The sequence below is a fragment of the Antennarius striatus genome, chromosome 5 (assembly GCF_040054535.1).
Source record: "Antennarius striatus isolate MH-2024 chromosome 5, ASM4005453v1, whole genome shotgun sequence".
NCBI lineage: Eukaryota > Metazoa > Chordata > Actinopteri > Lophiiformes > Antennariidae > Antennarius > Antennarius striatus.
This window is the reverse complement of record NC_090780.1, coordinates 6,413,786-6,428,812: the sequence shown is the minus strand read 5'-3', so window position 1 is coordinate 6,428,812 and position 15,027 is coordinate 6,413,786. Positions and strand designations below refer to the sequence as shown.

Here is a 15,027-nt window from a genome sequence, read left to right as displayed (position 1 = left end):
AAACTTTTTTGTTGCGGTTACGCCTTCCGTCCACACGACAATACAGATATCCAGGACAAAAAAGCGACTTTTTGAAAACGATGGCCAAGGTGAAGTTTTTTGGAAAATGCCAGGTCTGCGTTTTGTGGACGTTGTGTCCACAACTTTTTCTATTCAAGGGGCATCTCCCTGTGATGAAAACAACTAACGTCATGCATGTGACCCGTGTCTACATGTACACACAGAATGGACGGAGTTAAAACCGGCTATTTTCTGAAGTATAACAGCTCCAAGTCAAAGACGTGTAGATGAACATGCTTGACACTTGAATATTTGTCTGTTTCTTTCCTTGAGTCATAAAGTTTATTAATTTATCCATTCATTCATTCAGTCACGTTCCTCGCCAAAGACACCAACGGCAGTTCTGGGGCAGACCGGGATGCGCTGCCTGCCGGTGGGAGAATTCTGTGATGGAGGTTGTCCGGGAGGAACAACGTGAATTTCCAGCCGTCCCGGTCCTCTCTCCTGTCGTTCTCGAAGTTCTGCTTATAAACATGTTGATCAATGCACTGATGCGGTTACGTGTGGACAGAGATTTTTTCGAAAACGCATGGACGCATATCTTTTTCAATGTGGGGTGAAAAAAGTTGCTTTTTCAAAAAGTTCGGGCACTGTGTGGATGGGGCCTCAGATCCTGTTGAACAACCCAGTCAGAAACTCTACTGCCACCTCTCCTAGACAATTCCATACTTCCACAGGTATATCATCAGAATCAAGTGCCTTTCCACTCTTCATCCTCTTCAATGCCCTCCTCACTTCACCTTGACTAATCTTTGCTACCCGTGGAAATTCCACGATAAAACAATATCAGACTTCATACCAAACATATGAAAACAAACATATTGGTATTATAAACCAAGTGCACCCAACAGTCAAAAATCAACTTGGTGACGTAACGACTTTGTGTTGGCAAGTCATGGATTACACTGGGCAGGCATTGCAAAGCCGCAGATGAATGTAAGCAGGCTAACTGGTGAAAGAAACCTAATTGTGAGATTGGAAAGGAGACAACATTAAAGGAAAATGCACCTGTCAAAAGAGAAGGTGGAGAAGAAATTTTAGAGAAGTGATAGTTCTGTTTGCTGACTACATGAACAGAACTGCATGTACAGTATTTTCTGCACTATAAGGCGCACTTAAGAGCCTATAATTTTCTCATAATCCCGAAGTGCAATTTATAATCTGATGCACCTTGTATATACAGTAGATTAATATAATATTAGTATTGGTTAAAAACAAGATCGCTGAAAAAAAGCCGGTACTCTGGCCGCCAGTCATGCCGCACTCCACCACCAGAGGAGCACCTTCACAAGGTACTCGGGCCTACGCCCCCTAACAACGGTAGTCAAGGGGCGTCACCGAAGTCCCGGCTCTGACTGAGCTGCTCTCAGACGGTAGAGCAGACTGTAGGAGCACCGGTGATTACGTAGCAAAACATAAGGAACTTTCAACAATTCTATTACTGAAGTTTGACTGACTGATCTCAGTATTTCCTAACTATTTGGCGTCAGAAATAATTGGTCTTAAAAATGCCATTGTGCTGTCATCTGGAATCTAGTGACGGTCCATTCTATTAGTCTGTGGAAACACGGAGAAACTGGCATAAAGGTGAATGAAAGACCCTCAAAGCTGAACTTCCAGCCTTTTCTGAAATTTGCACTCGTAATGAATTTAACCAGTTTATAATGTCTGGATTTTTAATATGCGTGTTGACTTCTTTCCAAGATGGCAAAATGATCAAGTGATCAGGTTTCCTTGATGAGGCTCAGAATGGCTTATTGACATAACAATAGGGGCCATTCAAAGGTAGTCAGGAAGTCATGAATGCAATCACTACTGCCTGAGCAGGACGGCTCTATCTAGTGGACGGATTGCGCAACTACAGCCACTGCAGTTTATCAAATTTTTTTTTTTTTTAAATTGTGTGCACCTTATAATCTAGTGCGCCTTATACATGAAATAAATTATAAAACAAATTATTGAAGGTGCGCCTTATAGTCCAGTGCGCCTAATAGTGCGAAAAATACTGTACATAGGTTTTCTTCTTCCCACTCCCTTTCAGGCAGAATTGTATTGTTGAGTTATGATCTTTGCTTATTATTTGCTTATTTAATTATTTTGTTTGTTGTTGTTGTTTTTGTTTGTTCTTTGTTTTGATTTTCCTTGCCTTGCCTGAAATAAATGAATAACTAAGATCTTCTCTTCAGTTGCTTATCCAATGTTATGTTGGCGCAACTAAATGGAAATGTCCAGACTCAGCAAATTGTCATTCATCCAAGAAGGTAATTTACTTTAAATCAGCAAAAATCCACCGAACAAGTGGAAAATTGCCACAAATGATCAATACATGATTTTGCCAAGACACCAATACTGAGAGACTGATAATTTAATAAAAACATTGACATATGCAAAATACTGTGAGGAGGACCACTTATACTTTATTTTCATCAATACACACACTCACAGACTCACACAAACACACACAGCCACTGGGCTTCGGCTAGCCATTCGCCACGTCGCCATAGGCGAAGTAAATTCCAGATTGGCTGCAAGGTTTTTTACCTGTGTAGCCACAGTGGCATTTGTATTTTTAGGAAAAGAGGCTGAAACATTTTTGGACTCGCAAAAATCCCCGAGCGATGACAAACGTTCTCTCGGTAGCACCGCCGTTTCCATCGGCGCTAGCAAGGAAACAGCATTTTAACGGAAATAGCCGACGGAAATAGCCGAAGCATGCAGACGGAAATAGCCGAACTGACCCAAATGCTCCCGATCATTAAATATGCACTCCTCTCATGACTCGTCCAATGATAAACAAAGATTCTATTTTTACAAGATAACCCGCGAATTGTTGACAAGGCGAGGACGATCAATCGAAAGAAATTAAGAATCCAGTGTTATATAGTAGTGTTAAAACTCTAATCGAACAACAAATGGTGAATGCTGAGAGGGGGTAGGAGTGGTGACACACCGATCAGAAGGTAAATGAAAGATATTATCAATATTTTTTTGTAGTCTTTGACTTTTGATCCCTATGACTGGCAGGAATAACCAGCGATGCATGTAAATGTATATTCACCTCGCTTGCCATTTTTCATGCCTTTTTAAATTGAAATGAAAAATCATGTTATCGAATTAAGAAAACAAAAGCTAAACTAAACTATGGCATATCAATGGTGTTGGTGGTGGTGACGGTCAAAGTTAAAATGTCTTCTAATCCAAGTAAAACTTACAAGTAAGCATTGAGTTATAACAAGAATCAAATTTATTAAAATTAAAGTGTCTAAGTCAAAGTTAAAGTGTCTTCTAATCTAAGTAAAAGTAAATATTGAGTAATATTTTGGATGACTGTATCTTCACATGATGAATGCAAGTTATTAATTGTTGAATGTCACATTTATACCTGCATAAAGTAGAATAGAAATAAATATGGTTAAGCTTGAACTGTTGACTTTAGTGTATTTTTGTAGGTAAACTGAACAGAAGATTTTGCCCTCAGAATGCACCAAAATGCAGGAAAACAACCCCATTTTCTAAAAACTTTCCCGGGGGAGGAAACCCCCACGCCTCCTTGCAATGAGCATTGGACGTCCGCGTGCTGCGCCACTGTCTTGGACACAGAGTGTGGCTTTTTGTGGCTTGCTCAATTATTTTACAATGAGCCACAGTACCTTCGTCATACTAGCTCCTAGTGCAAGCCCAGAGCCAACGTCAGCTCCCCTCTGCTCCTACAGAAACAGGAAATGAAATGTCTCAGAGAATTCACTTAGCCAATAAACATAAAAACAGGTTACTTAGGACATGAAAACAAATGTCTTTATTTTGCGTAAATGTTTTCAAGATAGTTCTGTTAAACTTTTCTAACAAGGATGTACAGCCAACATGACATGTCAGTGACACTGTGTACAGTCCAGTGATTGAGTGGGATCCTGAGCCTGTCTGTCATATGACCCACATGCTTAAAATGTATTACTATGTGCAAATGCACGACATGCTAGTGCGACTAAATGAAAAATGAGGTATTCCAAAACGAACACACCATGGCCATTTTAAAGACAATGCAGCTAGACCAGGTGTCGGCAACCCCTGGTCTAGTTGCCAGCTATACCCATTTAAAGGAGTCTTATTATGAAAATCACACTTTTAAGTTAAGACAGGCTCTGGGTGGTCAGGAGGTGCTTCCAGATGACTGCAAAACTACAGCTAATGTGATCAGGGAGACAGGTAGGGGAGTACTTGGTGTGTCATCTGGAAGGAAAGTTGATAAGGAGACTTGGTGGTGGAATGAGGAGGTACACAAGTGTATACAGAGAAATAAGTTAGCTAAGAAGAAGTGGGACACCGAGAGGACTGAGGAGAGTAGACAGGAGTACAGGGAGATGCAGCGTAAGGTGAAGGTAGAGGTAGCAAAGGCCAAACAAGGGGCTTATGATGACTTGTATGCTAGGTTGGACAGTAAGGAGGGAGAGACTGATCTATACAGGTTAGCAAGACAAAGAGACAAAGATGGGAAGGATGTGCTGTAGGTTAGGGTAATTAAGGATAGGGATGGTAGTCTATTGACAGGTGCCAGTAATGTGATGGGAAGATGGAAAGAGTACTTTGAAGAGTTGATGAAAGTGGAAAATGAGAGAGAACAAAGACTAGAAGAGGTGACTGCGGTGGACCAGAAGTAGCATAGATTAGTCAGGATGAAGTGAGGGGGGCATTGAAGAGGATGAAGAGTGGAAAGGCAGTCGGTCCTGATGATATACCAGTAGAAGTTTGGAAGTGTCTAGGAGAGGTGGCAGTAGAGTTTCTGACTGGGTTGTTCAACAGGATCTTAGATAGTGAGAAGATGCTTGAGGGATGGAGGAGAAGTGTGCTGGTGGCCATTTTTAAGCAAAAAGGAGAAGTGCAGAGTTGTGGCAACTACAGAGGAATAAAGCTGATGAGCCATACAATGAAGTTATGGAAAAGAGTAGTGGAAGCTAGACTAAGGGCGGAAGTGAGCATTTGTGAGCAGCAGTATAGTTTCATGCCAAAAAAGAGTACTACAGATGCAGGATTTGCTTGAGGATGTTGATAGAGAAGTACAGAGAAGGCCAAACGGAGTTGCATTGTGTTTTTGTAGATCTGGAGAAAGCTTATGACAGGGTGCCCAGAGAGGAACTGTGGTATTGTATGAGGAAGTCTGGAGTGGCAGAGAAGTATGTTAGAACGGTGCAGGACATGTATGAGGACTGTAAGACAGTGGTGAGGTGTGCTGTAGGTGTGACAGAGGAGTTCAAGGTGGAGGTGGGACTGCATCAGGGATCATCTCTGAGCCCCTTCTTGTTCACTATGATGATGGACAGGCTGACAGACGAGGTTAGACAGGAATCTCCATGGACTATGATGTTTGCAGATGACATTGTGATCTGCAGTGAGAGCAGGGAACAGATGGAGGAGAAGCTAGAGGTGGTGGTTTGTCCTGGAAAGGAGAGGAATGAAGGTTAGCCACAGTAAGACAGAGTAAATAAGTGTGAATGAGAAGGACCCAAGTGGAAGAGTGAGGTTACAGGGAGAAGAGATCATGATGGTGGAGGATTTTAAGTACTTACGGTCAACAGTCTAGAGCAATGGAGAGTGTGGAAAAGAAGTGAAGAAGCGTGTACAGGCAGGATGGAATGGGTGGAGGAAAGTGTCAAGTGTGATGTGTGATAGAAGAGTTTCTAAAATGAAAAGAAAGGTATACAAAAAAATAAAACTGTGGTGAGACCACCAATGTTTGGTCTAGAGACAGTGTCACTGTGGAAAAGACAAGAGGCACAGTTGGAAGTAGCAGAGATGAAGATACTGAGGTTCTCTTTGGGAGTGACCAGGAAGGATAGGATCAGGAATGAGTACATCAGAGAGACTGCACATGTTAGAGGTTTTGGAGTCAGAGAGGCCAGACTGAGATGGTTTGTACATGTCCAGAGGAGAGATAGTGAATATATTGGTAGAAGGATGCTGAGTTTTGAACTACCAGGCAGGAGGCCTAGAGGATGGAATGGGTGGAGGAAGACCAAAGAGGAGGTTTATGGATGTAGTGAAAGAGGACATGAAGGTAGTTGGTGTGAGAGAAGAGGATGCAGAAGACAGGGTTAGATGGAGGCAACTGATTCGCTGTTGCAACCTCTGAAGGAAAAAGCCGAAAGGAAAAGAAGAAGAATTTTTGTGACGTAATTTTGATTTCGTGACGTAATACACATCACAGACTGAGCTCTGTGATTGACGATATTGATTGGCTGACATGCATAAGGGCGTGGCAGTCCCCGAAGGGGGAGTTCGTTCAGGCTATGGTAGCATTGTGTATTACCACACAATAGCTAGCTCAGAGCTACACACTGACAAGCTGTTGGACTCATTTAGCATTTGGTTAACTAGTTAGAGGTCCACTTTAGTCATGTGTGTGAGCGTGTGTGAGCACGTGTGCGCACGAGCACGCGTGTGTCTGTGTGGTTCGTGATCAGGCTACAGTAGCGGTGTGTGGTAACGATCTGGATCAGAGCTACACACTGAAAGTTCCTCATAAGCTGTTGAATTCATCTAGTATTTGGCTAACTAGTTAGCAGTCGGTCTATGTGTGTGTGTGTGTGTGTGTGTGTGTGTCCACCCGAGGCTATCCCCAGCATCACAGCGAACACATAACCAGTTACAAATTAATTACTAATTCAGAACAATTGTCTGTTTTTTGGTGAATGAAAGCAGCTTTAGCTCTTGTAAGTGATCGGAGAGCTGCATGTATCCACACACACATGGACGTGCGCGCATGAGAACAACAGAAAAATTTGGTCTTACTGGTAAAATCCCATGTTTCATTAGTTAGCCTTAGCTTAGCTCCTTTGTTATCCATGATCTCTCGTTGTCCATAAAGATTTTCAGAAACACAGTGTAATTATCTCACCGGCAGGTCTGATCATGTTTACACAGTGAGCCACGAGCCTTTGTTCAGCAGACTGAGTAAGCACGTCCACGCCAAAAAAATCAGCCGTTATATCATGAAAAACAACAGTGCAAAACACGAGAATTAGAGCGAAATATGTAGCGGTGAAGTTACTGAAAGTTAAAAACTTGCAGACAATGGCAATTGATCAGTAATGCAGGCGCGTTCGAGTGGTAAACAAACGCACATGAACGCGCGGGGGAGGGCAGTGTTGATTGGTCAGCTCAGAGGGGGGAGGGAGACAGTGAAGACTCAGAAGGGGGAGGAGAGACGGAGCTGAGAGCTACGCCCCATTACATAGACCTTCCAAAGGATTTATCAATATTCAGTGAAAGATATTGAGGACCACGGATCACTTTGAGGCAAGACATTTCAAATACAGTGTAGAACACATCTGGCAGCTGAATGACATCAATTAAAAAAAGCATAATATGGGACCTTTAAACATTCAAAGAGCCAAATTGGAACAAAAAAACTAAAATCAACAAATTGGGAGCCGCAAAAAAATTATAAGCCTTATATGAAGGCGACACAAGCTCTAAGTGTCTACATTAGCCTACTATCAAATTGATTAACTAGCCTACAAATACATGAGATTCATGATTATTTCTTTTCCATGCAGCGCATTTGGAGAGAATGACGCCCCACATGACTACTCTGTTGTACTATATTTGGTGCTTTAAGTTTACCTTCCATTACTTTATTACTGTATTATGTTTTGTTGCATTGATGAACTTGTTAAATATAATCCCAAATGCAGCTCATATAGCGATGATCACTCCTAAATTCAGTAATCCCTGTTCAGTGTGTGATGGTGATGAACGTCTCTGGACTCTTTCAGGGAGGGAAGGTGAGAGAGCCTCGCTGTACATCCCTGATGAATACAATCAGATTGAGATCAAATGACAACACAGTTTCCGCTTCTGGGGACTTTTCTTGAGCATGTTTAGGCAACATGTTCAAAACAAGCAGTGCTATTAATTCCATCGTTTCTTCTTGCGGCTTGTCGGAGTTTACATACCTGCACAAAAGCAGTGTCTATTCAGTATCGATAACATCACAGGACTCATCACGTTTAATTAAGTACACCGGAGTTGAATTAATGTCCTTGATTTGCTGATTGGTAATGTTGCATGTTCTTTCCATCACTGTCTTTGCAGAGAGAAGCATGTTCAACTTTCATCTCCGTTTTCATTATTTTAATGAATGAGTTTAGGGATGGAAGTGGCTCAGCGGTAGAGCAGATGTCTTGAAGACAAATCACCCAGCCATCGGTGGTTTGAGTCCCACTCTGGGCCATTCGCCACTTCGCCATAGGCGAAGTAAATTCCAGATTGGCTACAAGGATTTTAGACTGTGTAAACATAGTGGCATTCTTATTTTTACGGAAAAAAGGCTAAAACTTACAACTTTTTCGCTCGCTAGCGGCGCTCGCTATTTCCGCATGCCGACGGAATTTAGCTGAAGCATGCTGACGGAAATAGCCGTACTGACCTGATCCCAATCATTAAATATGTACTCGGGTCATGACCTCCTCTCGTCCAATGATAAATAAAATGTTGTTTTTTTACAAGCTGAACCCGCAAATTTGTGTACAACAAGGCGAGGACGATCAATCAAAAGAATCCAGTGTTTTATAGTAGAGTTTGTGTTAAAGTCCTCATTAATAAACAAATGGGGAATGCTGAGAGGGGGTAGGAGTGGTGACAGTCCGATCAGAAGGTAAATGAAAGATATTATCAATACTTGTTTGTAGTCTTAGACTTTTGATACCTATGACCGGCAGGAAAAACCAGCAATGCATGTAAATATGTATTCACCTCGCTTGCTATTTTTCATGCCTTTTTAAATTGAAATGAAAAATCATGTTGTTGACTTAGAATAAATAAATAAACTATGGCATACCAATGGTGTTGGTGGTGGTCAAAGTTAAAATGTCTTCTAGTCTAAGTAAAACTTACAAGTAAACATTGAGTAATATTTTGTATGGTTGTATCTTCACATAGTGAATGGAAGTTTTCAATTGTTGAATCTCACATTCATACCTGCATAAAGTAGGACAGAAATAAAGCTAGTTAAGCTTGAACTGTTGACTTTAGTGTTGACTTTTGTAGGTAAACTGAACAGAAGATTTTGTCCTCAGAATGCACCAGAATGCAGGAAAACAACCCCATTTTCTAAAACATTTCCCGGGGGAGGCCCCCCGGACGCCCCCCGCAATGAGCGTAGGTCGTCCGCGCACTGCGCCACTGTCTTGGACACAGAATGTGGCTTTTTGTGGCTTGCTCAATTCTTTTACACAGTGGCTTAGTCATACTAGCTCCTAGTGCAAGCCCAGCCACTCCCACCAGGACATCCTTTGGAGTGTGAGCTGGTGGTGGGAGGTGTCAGCCCACCTTCCAGCCACTGCCGAGGCGCCCTTGAGCAAAGCGCCGTTCCTCCTACAAGCTGCTCAATTGGGGCGCACCCCGAAAGTCGCTATCCGTCACTCTGCCTCCCCATGTACTGTTTGATGTTGTGTGTTATGTGTACTAATTGCATTCTTACAGGCCCCTTGTGTGCTGTGGTTGTGTTTCAGGGGCCTGTACACACTAATTGCAAACAACACAAATGTACAGCACCTGAGTGAAAAAGTAATTTCCCCATCCTGGGCTTGCGCTAGCCATTCGCCACAGGCGAAGTAAATTCCAGATTGGCTACAAGGTTTTTAGACTGAGTAGCCACAGTGGCGTTCTTATTTTTACAGAAAAAAGGCTAAAACTTACAACTTTTTCGCTCGCTAGTGGCGCTCGCTATTTCCACTAGGCTATTTCCTTTCGCGAGTGGTGCTAGCGCCGCTACTCCCGCTAGCAAGCGGCGATCGCGAAAATAGCAACGCTATTTCCGCATGCCGACGGAATTTAGCCGAAGCATGCCGACGGAAATAGCTGAAGTGACCCGAACGCTCCCGATCATTAAATATGCATTCGGGTCATGACCTCCTCTCTTCCAATGAAAAACAAAAATATTGTTTTTTTACAAGCTGAACATGCGAATTCGTGTACAACAAGGCGAGGACGATCGATCAAAAGAATCCAGTGTTTTATAGTAGAGTTAAAGTCCTCATTAATAAACAAATGGTGAATGCTGAGAGGGGGGAGGAGTGGTGACAGACCAATCAGAAGGTAAATGAAAGATATTATCAATACTTGTTTGTAGTCTTAGATTTTTGATACCTATGACCGGCAGGAAAAACCAGCAATGCATGTAAATATTCCCCTCGCTTGTTATTTTTCATGCCTTTTTAAATTGAAATGAATAATCATGTTATTGAAATAAAAAAATAAAATAAAATAAACTATGGCATACCAATGGTGTTGGTGGTGGTCAAAGTTAAAATGTCTTCTAGTCTAAGTAAAACTTACAAGTGAACATTGAGTAATATTTTGTATGACTATCTTCACATAGTGAATGGAAGTTTTCAATTGTCAAATCTCACATTTATACCTGCTAAAGTAGGACAGAAATAAAGATAGTTAAGCTTGAACTGTTGACTTTAGTGTATTTTTGTAGGTAAACTGAACGGAAGATTTTGCACTCAGAATGCAGGAAAACAACCCCATTTTCTAAGAGATTTCCCTGGGGAGGTCCCCCGGACCCCTCCAAGCCCCCCACGACGAGCGTTGGTCGTTGAGCCGCATTTGCCGATCCCTGAGCTAGACCAACTATGAAGCTGCGAATCCAATTGTAGGGTTGCATCCTCCAAGGCCAGCACAAATTAAAGCTGTAAAATTAGACTCTTCAACACTGATTTTCACCTGGTCTTACTGTTTATACCCTAGCATCACAAAGCACTGTGACATTACCTCGTAATATTGACAGCTGAAGCTGAATAGATCATGATCATCATGGTCAAAGCCTTGGTGCAACAGTAACATTAGTAGCAACAGTGACTGTTGGCAATACAAAATATTTCTAGCATTGATAGCAAAATATCAATGCTAGTATGTAGCACACTTGGTTTCACAAGGACAGTTATTTCTGTGGTGCACACACTAGCTTCCATTGTTGCTCAGATGTCATGAAGAAAAGGTTTGGCCTGCAAAGTAATTAGTATAGTAATGGTGGAGGAGAACAAAAAATGCAGAGGCACACACACAGCATACACCAGAGAAGAAAAGACAATGTTTCCACAGCAAAGTGTGGGATCACTACAAACTATGTAGAACACACAGAGCAGTGTCTGTATCATGCGTATCATAACAGAACAGCTTAACCAAAAACACCCAATAGCTTATGTATCTAGGTCCAAGAACAGAATCGAACATAAGGTAATGTTTACAATAATTGGCATTTAACTGGTTAAACAATCAAAGTAGTGTGGTGGTCACATGGCGAGTATTTTGTGCCCCTAAATTAGCTAACTTTTGTTCAAAATAATAGCCGACAGAAAATAAAATGCTTCAGTGAAGTTGTTAAAGCACAAGCTTCGTGATCATTAAGTTAGTCCCTCACTCACTGATACACAGACAGTTGACATGTGAAATGGAAAAAATCTGAAAGGTATGCTTAAATCTGACTGCAGTCAGTAGGGTCAGCAGGTGTAGAGCGGCTTTTTAACAAAGTAAATAAATCTACATTAGCCAGTCTTGAGCTAAAACCATGATATTTATTTAGGCCTAATGATAAGATAAGAAAGTCCTTAATTAGCAAACACTTCATCAAAGTGCAGGGCAAGCATCATCTCTGAGCATGTGGCTGTATTTACCTTGCTTAATTTCAACCACTGGCTCTTTAACAGACCAAAAGAAATGGGGCACAGAAATTTCAGTGATATAGGCACAACACTGCATGTGGCAGCCATGGGCTTGTTTCCCATTCCAGAACCATTGCTGGAGGATAACCTCCAGCTCCTTTTCCCTATTATCTGTCACAGTTTCTCCAGCTGGCCAATCTAAAGATGCAGACAAAAATGCTCACCTCCCAAAAAAGTACTTGACAACTTGCACATACTTATAATTTCTTAGTTGCATGCACGACGTTTTTTAAAAATTTGAAATGATTTTCTATATTTGTCACAAATTTTCCCACTGTGGGACAGTAAAGGATTATTATCTTACCTTATTATCTTATCACTTGAGAATATTATTTAAAAACAGGTGTAATGTATAAATGAGTTCTGATTGTAAAGAAAACTTTACTTAATGAAGAAAATAAACATGCTCTTCAAAAAGAGAAACAAAAAAAGCAGAGGCACGCACACAACGAACACAATGAACTGACAGTCCAGTTAACAGACCTGGGTTTTTTCTATGTTACTAATTCAGAAAATGCAAATTGTCCTTTTAACTATTTAGAATACTTGGTGGAACAATCACTTACTAAAACTTTTTGTTTTCAGCCATAAGTTATAAATGTGTCTGTGTACATTAAATGTCCCCTGTTTCATACATCAATCGCTGAGGAAGTACGTTCTTCTGGAGCACCCTAGAAAAAAAGATATGAACATGTTGCTCCACAATGAAGTTTGGGATCAATTTGAACAATACTAGGATAGGAGGACTTGTTGAAATGGGACAGATCTTGTCACACTGCTGGGATGCATTCGATCTTCAAATAAAATTCTGGATGCAGCTCCTGAATTAAAGCAAAAAGTTTGGAAGTGTTGAAACACGGGCTAGCTGTGCCTCCTGCTGATTAAGCACTATAACTGCACGATTCTGGAACCAAGGTGGTCATGAGCCTGGAATCAACAACCTTTGAGATCCTCACAAACCACAGGTACTACTTTCAGGTTACACTGAATGTGCAGCTACAGATTGTGTTCGTGAGTATGCCATGTACAGACAACGTGTAGAGGGAGATGCTGAGGACATCATCAGACATGGACAAGACGTCCTGTCCACAGTACTGACCCTGAAGTTTACATCTATCTGGAAACCTCTGCAGTGTTGAGTGGTTGTCTTCACAATTCTACAATGTTGCAATCCTATCATCTCACAACTCCACCAATTACATCTACTCATGCCAAATAGTATGGAGAGGGTTATTTCATGACTCATGATTAGTGCTAGTCGTTAACAGTCAAACAACCTAGCTAACCCGTCTTCTCTACGAGATTTTGACTGGAACGGCGCTAACATACACAGGGCTAACCCACTGTTAGCTCCAATGTAGCAAGCCATTGAATAGATTCAAGTTGGTATTGCTGTGGGAGGAAAAAAACAAGCCCCTAGTGGGAAAAACGGTTGCCTGAGAGAGAGAAAATTACGACACACACCCACAGACAACACGACACACCGTGTTTTATTTTTAATTAGCATCCGTTGTTACGGGCTAGCTTTAACCGCTAGCACTATGACATCGCTGCATCGCTGTCATAAGTGCATTCTCACAGCCTCTACACGTGTGGTCAGTCTCTCAAACTCCTTCTCAGGAACATCTCGACTGCGTTATCCCCCCTTTCTGAGCTGCTCACCTGCTCCGGACACTGGACCCAAGCTCTCACCGACGACACTACCTCCCAGTTAGCACAAAAAACACTGGCGGTCTTTATTTCCAAGGACACAAAAAATCGCCATGACAGTTTAGAAAAATGCATAAAAATAGCAGGCGGGGGAAGGGGGTGAGTGGAGGACGGGAGAGGGAGGAGAAGGAGGAGGAGGAGGACGAATGACGGGGAGGGGGTAGAACGGGTGGAACTCCGTGCTATATCTATTTAATCCACGTAAATGTAGCAACGCTGGGTGTCTTCTTTTGCACGCAAGACTCCTACCACTGCACACATTTCTCACATCTTCTCCTGACGCACTCGTTTTAATGCAGCTGAGCCGTATGCGGAGATTCTGAAGGGCGCTTCTTACCTGAAACGGCCACTAAGGTTGCCAAACACGAACAGTTCCTATTTTGATACAAGTTTCGCAGCGGCGGCGGCGGTGTGCCTGCTGCTGCATCCACCCTAGCAGTACCATCTGAGTCCAGAGCAGCTTAGCGCTTCACATTCTTCCATTGGCTACAGTCGCGCGCAGCTGGCCTCGTGCATATTTTCATTGGCCCCGCAGCTGTCAAGCAAGCGAATAGAGCGAGTCTCTCTCGGGTTTGTCTGAGAGCTATCGCGGCAGCCCCAGGCAACACCATTGTGTATTGTGCGTGTGTGTTTTTCCTTTCCTGGTGATTCACATCAATGTGAGCCTCACGCAGTCGGCTTCTTTTTTTTCCTAAGTTACCGTGTCGTTCTGTCCTTACCGCAGGTTCGAAGAGGAGTCGTTCGGTACCAGGGAAGCTTGTGGTTGCACAGCACGACTGGCTCCTGTTGTCCAGAACGGAAAGAGAGTTCTTCACCCAAACCAACACAACAAGGTTTCCAATGGGTTTCTTCTTAATACTGCCACCCTTCACACCGTTTTTAACTTCATCATTGCCAGGGTTGAGTGGCAGAATGAAGCAAATAAGACATTCCACGTATTTTTCATTTTGGTTGGGTTTCCCTGATGTTCGATTTAGTCAAACGTTTGGCCTACAGGGTGATAAGGACACGTTTTTCATGTGGGTTTACATAAATCTGTAATTCCAATAAAATGTGACGTTGTGTGAGACGTAACTAAACCTAATGAAGATATCTGAATCATTTTGAGCCAAAGTCAATTAACCCACTGTGACACCTGTGTAACACACACATTGAATGTCCCTGTTCTATGTGGTCCACTTGGTTCATGCATAACCCACATAATTTTCATTGAAGGTTAAATGGGTTTGTGTTCTTAGGGTTAAATACAACCTTTGACGGGCCACTCATTTTACACCTAGGCCTTCAGGGATGTCCCATCTTAGTCAAACTTGCATAAATACATCCCATAATACTGTAAGCTGCTCCCACTGCTGCCACCAAGACATTCCAGACATTTATAAGACCCACCTCACCTGCAAACCCATCAGCATTGCAGGTGATCCCACCCACCCCTCTCACAGCCTTTTCAACCTGCTGCCATCAGGTAGGAGACTGCAGAGTCTATGGGCCAGAACCAGCAGGCTCAAGGACAGTTTCTTTCGCCAGGTGGTCA

The 15,027-nt window shown here is 42.3% G+C and overlaps 1 protein-coding gene across 4 annotated transcripts in view; it reads right to left on the bottom strand.

The window, feature by feature from the left end:
- chd6 (chromodomain helicase DNA binding protein 6) overlaps nucleotides 1–13,937 on the bottom strand; it is a 184,320-nt gene extending 170,383 nt beyond the window's left edge. For 2 of the 4 annotated variants that reach the window (XM_068315291.1, XM_068315296.1), the window contains exon 1: nucleotides 13,446–13,583. The gene's annotated coding sequence lies outside the window, so the exon portion shown is untranslated. Of the gene's footprint in view, nucleotides 1–3,710; nucleotides 3,768–13,445; nucleotides 13,584–13,830 lie in introns of those variants that run through there. The other 2 variants (XM_068315292.1, XM_068315293.1) reach the window with 2 other exon arrangements.
- Nucleotides 13,938–15,027: the final 1,090 nt, after the last annotated feature.